At 33.2% G+C, this 12,570-nt stretch overlaps 1 protein-coding gene across 1 annotated transcript in view; it reads right to left on the reverse strand.

Moving 5' to 3' along the window:
* Positions 1-12,570, reverse strand: part of GRID2 (glutamate ionotropic receptor delta type subunit 2) — a 1,419,162-nt gene that overhangs the window by 747,914 nt on the left and 658,678 nt on the right. The window lies entirely within an intron of this gene.

The raw sequence follows: 12,570 nt of genomic DNA on the forward strand, positions 1-12,570 counted from the left end.
AAAAACAGAAAAACAAAACAAAACAAAACAAAACATACACTTGCACACACAAAATCTGCAAAAGCAGTTTCAAAAACTGCTTGTTTGGTTTTCATTTTCAAGAACGGAAGGAAGGAAGGAAGGAAGGAAGGAAGGAAGGAAGGAAGGAAGGAAGGAAAAGAAAGCAAGAAAATTGGCTTATTCTGAACAGAATACAAATTGAACTAAGGGTATTTGAAAGGCTGCTACTTCATTTGCAAAAGCATATTTATATTTCTGTACATTTTAATCAACAAATACCACTTCTGCAAATACAGCGTGTCATTTCTTGCCCAGAATTTCAAATTTCTATATTCTCAATACAATTTTCATTACTTTTACATAAAATTCCTTTCTAGAATCTAGACATACTCATTTGTTGATGTTACTTTTAAAAATTTTTCAGAGATTAGCTATAACAGAAATCATGAATGTATATATGTTATCTTTCCTGGAAATTCTGAGTTCTCTAAGAGAAACGGTTAAGCATTTATGAAGCTCTTAGTCCACTTTTTTTTTCTTTATTTAGGGTACTAATTAAGCTTTAAATGATATCCTTTGATCCCCATTTATCTTTGTGAAATTAATGACATTTTTCTATTTTTCTCTTCTTTATCCCACATTTGTTTGAAGTTGCAAAATTCCTACTTTTCAGGAACATATTTACATAATACTATTCTCTCTCTTTACACACCTTTTAGTCTTAGATCTACAATTAAATATATTCAGTGTTCACCATGAAGGCTTTTGTCAAAGTTTAACTAATAAAAAACTAAGTTGTATAAAGCTTATCCTCTAGTGAATATGGCATTCTCTAAGCTCTTTCAAGTTTAAAACATTTTTTAAAGTAACTTTGACATTAGCTTGGCTCAGACAGACTTTCTTTGTGTTTTTGAAAATGAGCTTCCATCAATAATTTTGTTGTGAATATTGTTGTGGAGAAGTTTGATGATAATCTGATTCTCTTTCCCTTAGAATTAACCTGACAATTTTGCCTGGAAACCTGAAGGACTTTTATAAAATATCCACAAGGGCTAAAAATTATTCTAGGGTATATTTAAGGGGTAATGAAATGTGCCCTTTCAATATATAACTGAACAATTTTTAAATAATAGCCTTAATATATTTTTTTCTGTTATCCTGTTTGGTTTTCTGTTTCAAGGACTCCAATTTTAAGAATTTCAATCCTCTTGCATAGCTATGTCCATTATCTTTTTTCTCTGATTCTTATTATTATTATTATTATTATTATTATTATTATTATGGTTTTTAACTCCTTTCCACACATTCACTTCATCAATGCCACTCATAAAAACACTCATGAGAATCTTTTCTTCCTTGGGAATCCTTCAGTTTAACTTTTATTGCTGAAGTCTTTTATATATATATATATATTTTTTTTTTCTCTTTCTTTTCTGATCTACTCAATTTTCATTTCAATCCTTTCTGGTTTGTCCATTTCTAGTTTTGAGTTCTACTGATTCAAAGTGTATGCATTATTATATCTGTAAGTGATTTTTTAAAAAATATATTTAATTAAGGTTAGAGTGTTTTGTTTCAATTTTCCTTGTTTCTTGGTTATTTGTGTGTATGAGAGAATGTGGTGGGAGATTTTTCATCAGTTAAAAATTTTTAATATTCAGTATCTCTTTTATTTTTGTAATAGATTTGTAAGGGTGTTGTCTATAATTTTCTTTTAATTTGGAAATATCTTTTTTTTCTCCTAAACAAGCAGTAGTTAGTAGGAGGCAAAAGGACATTTTAGTAGCTTTATATCTTTTGTTCACATACATTGTCTTATGTTGTTAAAGTGAAAAGGAACTTCTTTAATTGAGGGCATCTTTTTTTTTTTTTTTAATGTAACAGGATTTTCTGATATAGTGATTCTTGTGTATAGTTAAGGGCCTTTAATTTTAACTTTTTAATTATTTTTTTTCCTTTAGCATTAAAGGCTCCAAGGAATATTCCACATCCTTCTAATTTGCCCATTCTTGCTTAGAAATAGTATCAGGGTGCCTGGGTGGGTCAGTTGGTTGATCATCTGACTTCGGCTCAGGTCATGATCTCATGGCTTGTGAGCTTGAGCCCCGCATAGGGCTCTGTGCTGGCCAAGCTTTGAGACTGGAACTTGCTTCAGATTCTGTGTCTCCCTCTCTGTACCCCTCCCCTGCTTGAAGTCTCTCTCTCTCTCTCTCTCTCTCTCTCTCTCTCTCAAAACTATATTAAAACATTAAAGAATTTTTAAAAAGAAATTTAGAAATAGTATCTTCCTAAGATTGTTACATTTGGCCCCACATAATATCAAGCACCTTCTTTCACCTCACCTATTCTTAGTTTCCAGACTGGGACTATCTCCTGTGGGGGTGATTTTACCTGTGGTCAGCCACTGCTAACTTCCCACTTTCTCTCTTTTTGTTTCACAGTCTCTGTCTATTTCAGTGTGGGCTCTAGAGCCAGCTCTGCTGTTACGGGTGTTTATATTCTTACATTCAGGTAATTTTAAGTTTATTGTATTTCCTGTACACCAGAAATGTGTGTGTGTGTGTGTGTGTGCAGTTTATGTTGCTTGCAATGGTTTTGGAGGATGTTTGGGGGAGATTTGGGTTTATAAAGCCACTATTCTCCTATGGCAGATATGCATGAGTGTGGAGGTGATATTTTATGAGTGTGTGATGTTTTAAGAAAGTATCTGAATAAAATGCCAGAATAAACCATACAGGATTTCCTTTAAGAAAAATCGAATCAGAGAGAAAAGCAATCACAAGTAAACTGAGAGAGAATATGCTAAGAGACCAGGAATAAACAGAGATCAGTGTGGCTAGAAAAGGGCTATAAATGGAGAGTAGTAGGGATGAGGCTGATGAGCTAAGTAGCAGGCTTCTCTATATATGGATTTACCTATTCTGAATATTTCATATAAATGGAATCATAAACGTGACCTTTTGTGACTGGCTTCTTTCACTTAGCATAAACTTTTAAAGACCATTCACATTGCAGCATGTATCAGTACTTCTTTTCTTTTAATGGCTGATTAATACTCCACTGTATATACCATTATCATAAATCAGGTTGTGAACATTTGGGTTGTTTCCACTTTTGGTTGCTGTATATTGTGCTGCTATAAACACACAGGTACAAGTATTTGAACAGCCGAAATAACTCAATGTTCTCAATTCTATTTGGTATAAGAGTTTTCCTTTTACCTGAATGTGATGAAAACATATCCGAGAGTTTGGAGAAAAGAGGCATGGACTAATTTACATTTTCAAAGATCATGTTTGCTGCTGCTAAATGGACAAGAGATGGCAGACAGAGAGATAGGAGCTATTGCAGTAATCTCATTGACATATAACAGTGCCTTGGACTAGGACAGGAGCAGGAGTCATGGTGAAAAGAGATATAATTGGGCATATGTTTTTGAAGTGACACCAAGCAGCACTTACTGAATGAATGAGTGAGAGTATAAAAGAAATTCTATTTCCAGAATGACCCTTAAGTCATTGGACTAAGCATTTTGATAAATGACATGTAATTTATTGAGGTTAGAAAAATAATAGGAAAGGAACAGGTTTGTAAAAAAAAATATATATATATATATATATATATATATATATATATATATATATCACCGTTTTTTTTTTTTTTGAAACAAAAAGTTTAGAATTCTTGTTATATATACCCTTGGAGATAGACAATGGATAAGTGAATCAGCAGGGATATCGTGGTGAATTTAAAAATTTGGAAGCCATGGGAATAGATGGAATCGCATGCAGTGAGTGCAGAGGAGAGATAAAGTCTCACACTAAGTATTCGACCACTAGATCATGTAGAGGTCTGGAAGAGACGTAGGAGAAAGAAACGTGAAGCAGGAAGAAAGGGAAAAGAAACAAACCAAAAACTAAAATTGGAAGCCAAGTGAAAAATAGTGTCAAGACTGAGGAACAAACTAGTTCGGTCAAATTTTAATGTAAGTAGGGAAAAAGAATTCCATGAATTTCACAATGGAAATTATTAATAACTGTGATAAAGAGAAATTTCAGTGGACAGGAGTCGGTTGAAGAGAGCAAAGCAAGTGAAGGAGTACAGAATGTGAGTTTGGACAGCTTATTTATGAGTTTTGTTCTGAAGGGGAGGGGATGGATGTGGAAGGCACTCAAGGAGTATATGGTATTTAGAGAGGACAGAGTTTTGGAATATAAGGGGTAGTACGTCATGTTTGCCTCCTATTGGGAAGGACGACATAAAAGGGAGAAACTTCGGATTCATATGTGTGTGTGCACAAACAACTTGCTTGTGGTTCAGATAACTGCAGAAGCCAGCATGCAGATGAGATCACGGAGTAGACTTGAGAAGGCCTTGAGAAGGCAGTTCAAGTTCTGCCACATAAACAGCGCACAGGTAGTCCTGTGCTATGTTAGTAGTGTCAGTGATGGGAAAATGAGGGTGGCCTCTACTGATTGCTTCTATTTCCAAATACAACAAAGAACTCTAAGGAACTATGGTAGCATGCCTGGGTAGGGCTACTAGCCCACTTAAGACTTCTGGTCACAAACTTAAAGAAAACAACAGACTTCTGTTTCATCTGTGAAAGAATGCAGATGCTTTTGGTAATACAGTTCTATAATCCTTTATTAGCCACCCCCGGAATGTGGTCTAAGTGTTCAGACTACTTCGGGTTTAGAAAGGCGATATCGTGCACATATTATATTTTATAGAACACTACCGGGGGCGGTGGGTTGCAGCAGCACTCCCAAATCAAACTTATTAATATTTCTATAGCAAAGGTATCAATAGCCAGAAATAAGTGTGATGAAAAAGACATAAAAACAAGATTTTGAAAATGGCCCCACATCAGTCTGGTTTAATTTTGATTCCAAATGAGTTAAGAAGTATCACTTAGTTTTTAAAGCTTTTTGTATTTCACAATTGTCATTGAAGACCTTTCAATCTTTAATGTATGGTATTTCCTTGGTTCACTAGTTGCTGAAGATGTTAATTGAGGCTTCAAGTACAAAAAATGTTTATGATTAAGTACAGTTATGGAAATAACACATACTAAATTACCTTCTTTGGAGATTACTGATGTATATTAGCATAAGTGCTCTGAGAAGACACAGCTATTTGTCTCTAACTCTCAAACAAATATTTTTTTCAAGTTTGTTCCCTCCCTCCCCCAGCATCACTACTAACACGTCCAGAGTAATTTTTCCATAAACCAGGCTTGAAGAGCATGGTGGGGATTGTTCAAAATAGTGAGGAGAAATTAGAAAAGGAAGCAATTTCACAAATGTATTCAAGTTAGTCTCAGATAAAATGCTTCCAGTAATTGTGCAGCCATAGCCACGGACATTGAGTGTACTTAATCATGTTTTGTAAATATCTCTTAATTTAGAGAGAAGTAGGCAATAAAATGAGATATAAATCAGTAGGACCATTTGTGTTAGGCTGCCTATGCAGTTTTACAATACTATACAACATTAAAGAAGTCTAAAGGTTCAAATGTCTATGAATCTCTGAATAATCTACTAAACACAGTAAATGAATCAATTAAGCAATTCAGAAGCTTTACTGTTGAAAGGATTGCCTTACAGAGTCTGCATTTCAGTTGAGCATAATAACAATGAATAAAAATATAAGATTAATAACACTAATGACTCTTGATTTGGACCCTTTTGATAGGCTAAATAATGTCCCCCAAAGATATCTAGGTCCTAATACCTAGGACCTGTGAATGCTATTTTATATGGCGAATAGGACTTTACAAATATGATTAAATTAAGCCTCTTGAGATGAAGAGATTACCCTGAATTATCTCCATCTGCTTAACAGGATATTATCTCTTTTGGCCAGAGTTACTCTCTGTAGCTGGGAAAAATTATTTTCTGATTTCCAGGTATTGTGTCAACAATAGTTAAAACAGGAGAATCATGGCTAGAAAGAAATCACTGACTTCATCAACTGTATTAGTGTCAAAGATTAGACATAAGGCTTTTGTCTCTAAATAATACAGCCTAGCAATTTGTATTATATCATTGGGTAACATCATGGTTAAACTTAATTTGGCCATGTGGAATAAAAATAAAATCTTTGATTTTTTTTTTTTGGTATGCTAAAACTAATTGTCCTCAAAATGCTCAATAATCAGATTACCTTCTTGGATTAGGTATTACTTTTCACCTATACTGGAGAAAATTATCATGAAACTATCATAATTTTCACCGGTGACAAGGCTGAGGAAAACAGCAGCTCTTCCACATTGTGTATTAAAATTGTTAAGACCATGGAAAGAACCAAATATTTTGGCAGCATCAAATATATCAAGAGTGAAAATATTCACCTTGTTCCAGAAATTTTACCTCCTAGACTCTATTATACAGAATTACTTATATATTGTACAAAAACATGTGTGCAAAGGTTTTTACTGGAATACTACTTGAAAATGGAAATATTTAGAAAAATTTCAAAATAATAACCCCAGTGTCTACCATTAATATTCATGTGATCTAATGGATGAAATTATTGACTTGGGAGATAGACGTGAATTTATTTTTTTTTTAATTTTTTTTAACGTTTATTTATTTTTGAGACAGAGAGAGACAGAGCATGAATGGGGGAGGGGCAGAGAGAGAGGGAGGCACAGAATCGGAAGCAGGGTCCAGGCTCTGAGCCATCAGCCCAGAGCCCGACGCGGGGCTCAAACTCGCGGACTGCGAGATCGTGACCTGAGCTGAAGTCGGGCGCTTAACCGACTGAGCCACCCAGGCGCCCCTAGACATGAATTTGAAGAAAGGTTCTACCATCCATCTACCATATAATTTGAAAGAGTAACATAAGATCTTCGAATTTTAGTTTTCTTGTCAATGAATTGGGATTAGTAATACTTCATAGAATTGTTGAGTAAATTTGCTGACCCAGTAGACAGCTGAACATGCCAGATTTTCAAAGAATTCTCTCCTCTTTCCTCTAGTCTATGACTTTTATTCATTAGAGGAGTTGATACTGTGATAAAAATACTATGAATATTCAGTAAATACTCAATAGTTTTCAGAGCACCAATTAAATACAGAAAAAATTTGATGTTGCTTTATGCAATTTTAACAACTAACTTGTTCATTATTATACAAAGGCATGTAATATCCTATTTATTCTTTAAAATGTTAAGTTCTATCAGACAGTACAACTTTTATTCTTATATGATAATTCATTTTACACATGAATCCAATCTGTATTTCTTTAGCTCAATTGCATGTTTTGGTTCCACTTCCCTTGCTCTATCATATGCTTGTACTATCAATCGTTAATAGATAGGAGAACAAGGGCTTACTGATGCTTTATTTTATAAAAGAAAAGATGCAAATAATATGCATATATTTTTACCCATAAAATTTTTATATTTTAGTATAATTTTTGTCCTAGCTTCACATTCTAATGATGAGTCAATTAAATTTGGAATTAAAATGTATGTTGAATATAGAGGGGAAATGTGGCAATAGTTATGTGATATTAAACATATACTTGCTAGTTTAACACTACTAAACCAAAGTAAATATGTTTTTATGTAGCGCTACATGCTTAATTACTAGCAAAAGATTTTACTCTTATATTTTCAAATATGATTGAATATTTAATTGATGAAAATTGAAACTAGTTGACATATTTATTATGGTTTAACAAGATATGAAACAAATATATATAAGAAATTATTATAGGTAAGTTGCTATTAAACCTAAATGTTAAATTTTCTCTATAATATGGTTAAAAGTTTATTATTTTCTGCTACAGAACTGCTAACCAAAGAATAGTTTAATAATTTACATTTTTCTAAGTTACTAAGCTACCTTGAGACAAAGGATGATACCTGTATTTGATCAAATCACAGTGAACTATGTATTTCTTTTATTATTAAGGTAGAATCTTCTCACTCCTGGGAAAAGAAAGTTCTATCAGAATCCTTACCCTACAACTCAACTCATAGTATTCTATAATTTTGCTAAGTTTTAAACTTACTTTGAGAATCTTATATTTAAAAAAAAAGATTTCTTATGTGCAGATGGATTCAATATATTGACTAATAGCATCTCTAGTCATAAAGGAAACATGTTGCTATTCTCATTTATATATAATTATCTGAAGTAAAGATTTTTAAAATCTAAATAGAGTTATCAGCCCTTTTAACTTTGATAACTTTTCTAATACAACTATCTATTAAGCATCTCAGCCAAATGGAAATAATTTTTTTAGAACCCTGAGGAGATAAAGATTTTTGGTTCCAACGAGTACCATAAGATTGTTACATTTACCTATAACTCTTATATGGCAATGCAAGCTATTTCCATTTACTGCCCTTCAGACTTATTTTTCAGAATACCTGTGCAAATATTGATTGACCAATAAACTACAGTAAAACTATTCTAGATTAACAACGTTTGTGTCCAGTTGGGGAAAATAAATGGAAATATAAGTTGGTATAATATTTTTGGAAAGCAACTTGGCAGCATGTATCAGAGGCCTAACAAACCTTTACTCTCCATTGCAGCAATTTCATATCTTATGACTATCTTCAAGAAATTACCATTAACATCAAAAAGAAATATAATCAGAGATGTTCACATCACTGTGATCTACAAAACAAATCCAAGAAATATTTCAAAAATCTAAGCTAAGGGAATAGACCTGTAACCTTTTTTACATTCACTCTGTGGGAGTTTATTGTTATATAAAAGTACTACTGAAAAATTCAGCAGCATAAAAAATACTAATAAATGAAAAAAATTAATAAAGCAATTTTATAATTTATTATGCCATTCCCACTCTAAACTCAATATTACCAGAATCTATTGTTAGTCATCTCCACCTTTGTAGCAGGGTGAAAATCATACCAATTTGCCAGGGACAGATAGATGTCCCAAGATGTGAGACTTTCATTGATAAAAGCAGGAAGATCCCTGGCACACTAGAAAGTTTGGCCACTCTACTTTGTAGAAACTTGAAAAATATTTGATTAACTAATTAATAAATGAAGGCAAAGTTATATATGTGATATAATTAAAATACCATACAAGTTTTTTATTGCATAGAAACATGCATAAGAGTAATGCGTACAAATTTTGGAAGAAGTTATGTTAAAAATAAAGAAACAGGTTTCCTCTTTTTTTTTTTTAACTTTCCATAAATTAAAATTTTATATATGAGTTCTCATTTCCTACAGGGGAAAAATTAAAAAGACACCTGAATTTTGTGTAAGAACTGAGACATCAATAAAATAATGATCAGCCAAGTATCTTGTCACAAAGAACATTTTAAAATAAAAACCTCAAGCTTTATTATAATTTTCTATAACTATACTGATTACCAAAGAAATAGGTCTGTCTGAAAAGTAAATTCTAAAAGGGAAATTTTATTTTATTTTACTTTAATTAATTAATTATTTATTATCTTACTTTATCTTAGCTTATCTATCTACCTACCTACCTATTAAATTCCTATATAGTTAAAATACAGTGTTATATTAGTTTCAGGTGTATGATATAGTGATTCAACAATTCTATACACTCAGTGTTCATCAAGATCAGTGTACTCTTTTCTTTTTTTTTCATTTTATTTAAATCCAAGTTAGTTAACATAGTTAACATGTAAGGATGATTTCAGGAATAGAATTTAGTGATTCATCACTTACATATAACTCCCAGTGCTCATCCCAACAGGTACCCTTCCTACTGTCCATCACCCATTTAGCCCATCTCCCCCTACCCAACACCCCTTAGGCAACCCTCATTTTGTTCTCTGTATTTAAGAGTTTCTTACAGTATGCCTCCTTCTCTCTTTTTATCTTATTTTTCCTTCCCTTCTTCTAATGATTATGTGTTTTGTTTCTTAAATACCACATGAGTGAAATCATATGATATTTACCTTTCTCTGATTGACTTAATTTGCTTAGCATAATGCTCTCCATATCTATCCACGTTGTTGCAAATGGCAAGATTTCATTCTTTTTATGGCTGAGTAATATTCTACTGCATGCATGTGGTATATATATATAATATATAAATATTATATATGGTATATATATATATATAAACATATATATATATATATATATATATATATATATATATATATGGCATGTGATATCCATTCATCTATCAATGAACACTTGGGCTGCTTCCATAATTTAGCTAAATAATGCTGAAATAAAATAGGAGTGTATACATCTTTTCCAATTAGTGTTTTTGTATTCTTTGGGTAAATTCACAGTTGTGGAATTACTGGATCATACGGTAGTTCTATTTTTAATTTTTGAGGAACCTCCATACTGTTTTTCACAGTGGCTGCACCAATTTGCATTCCTACCAACAGTACATAAGGGTTCCTTCCATTTTTCTCCATAGCTTCATCAACACTTCTCATTTTTTGTGTTTATTATTTTAGCCATTTTGACAGGTATGAAGTGATATCTCATTGTGGTTTTGATTTGTATTTCCCTGGTGATTAGTGACGCTGAGCATCGTTTTTATGTATCTGCTGGCCATCTGTATGTCTTTAGAGAAACATCTGTTCATATATATGTATCAAATCACCACCATGTACATTTTAAATACCTTATATTTTTACTTGTCAGTTATACCTCAATAAAGCTGACTTTTAAAAAAATCTCATACATTGATTCTTAATCACTTTTTAGTATTGGATGTGTTTGACAATCTGATAAAACCTGGATCCCGTCTCCCTCGATTAACATTTATATAATTCTGTATATAATTTCAGATTACTTGAACAACTGAAACATGAAATACTGAAACATGAAAAATAAAATTAACTTTCTTCTGAATACACCATCCCACATATCTGATACTGCATTGCAATTAACTGAAATAGCACACATGTGGAAACCTAACTTTGTTAATGCAAAGACTCTGTGGTCCCAATGGTCTTAATTAAATTTCAAAGCAACTCACACTTTAATTCGAAAGCAAGGAAAGTATGGAAATCACACATTCAGACTTTTTACTTCACTATGATGTAGAGAATAAGACCTCTTCCCTCATAATGGATGAAAACAGGTCAAGATACAATTAAGCAACCCTGTGGTCAGATGAGAGAAAAATCAAGACATGAATGTTATAATAACTAAATGCTTTTAATGCAACAAACCATTCTAACTAATTGATTTCATTGTAGGAAATTAAAAATGAATTACAATTGTTACCCAAGTCCATTGCTTTCAAGAGTGTAAGGGCTGGAATATTAAAGTGTAATCAGTGAGCCCAGAGAACCTACTTAACCACTGAGATTGGCTCAGAGGTGTGTAAGATTCAAGTTTGCCTAATTCTTCCAAAGTGTTTGAACTTACGAGAGAGTAAAACCATAGCGGCTAGCTGCCACCAGGACAAACACTGGTTGTACAGTTCGGCAAGTTTTTCCAGGAGTTCATAGTATATGAGCAATAAATAAATTCTCTTCTTTTGTTTTTTCTTTGATTCTATTCTTTTTTTTTTCTTTTTTCTCTGAGCCAGTGAACATTAGATTTCCTGATACTTTTCAACAGAAAGGGTCTTAATTGCTGTGCTAATATCACAATCACACAGCTAGTAAGTGACAGAGCTGAAATTTCAATGCAGGTCTTCTGACTCTGGAGCCTGTAAGATTATTTCAAATCTATAATTTGATAGAAAAGAAACCAACAGAAAATGATACAACAATTTACTGGGTGTTTCCCCAAACCATTGGGCCTTCACTACTGTGAGGCCAGACCACTGGCTTTATTGCTGACAGCAGAGCCTCACCCATATCCTCTCCAACTTCCCTCAGCTATCTGGGGTTAATAATGTGCCACATGTAACAACTTCTTCGATAAAGCTGCCTTCTTCCAACAGGATCAAGACAAAGTAATATGTGTTTCCTTGCTTTTTATGAATGAGCACTCTATAATTTTTTTTTTTTTTACGTTTATTTATTTTTGAGACAGAGAGAGACAGAGCATGAACGGGGGAGGGTCAGAGAGAGGGAGACCCAGAATCTGAAACAGGCTCCAGGCTCCGAGCTGTCAGCACAGAGCCCGAAGTGGGGCTCGAACTCACGAACGGTGAGATCGTGACCTGAGCCGAAGTCGGATGCTTAACCGACTGAGCCACCCAGGCACCCCTATAATTTTAAGAATCTCTATACTGTGGTCTCTGACCTCACCAAGGAGACCTCTGTACCTCCCACCACAAGTAATTTTCTCACACAGGGTTACACAGACTTAGGGCGATTCTTACAAATAGGACCCACATCTTTGAACCCCTGTATTTTACTCTTTTGATTATACCAAACTTTCAGCTCATATATTGTGAGTAGATTTTAACCCTCTCACTGGGGAATGATGCTTCCTGACACACTGGCTCCTTCACTGCCTTCATACATAATTATTTTGTTGTAATAGTGTTAAGCCTAGATGTTTCCATACAACTCCTACTGTGGAAGATAGTACATCCCAATATTAATAGCCATAGCACCTAAAATGAAATTGTATATATATAAAATATATATATATAAATATTATATATAGTTATA

The sequence above is a fragment of the Acinonyx jubatus genome, chromosome B1 (assembly GCF_027475565.1).
Source record: "Acinonyx jubatus isolate Ajub_Pintada_27869175 chromosome B1, VMU_Ajub_asm_v1.0, whole genome shotgun sequence".
NCBI lineage: Eukaryota > Metazoa > Chordata > Mammalia > Carnivora > Felidae > Acinonyx > Acinonyx jubatus.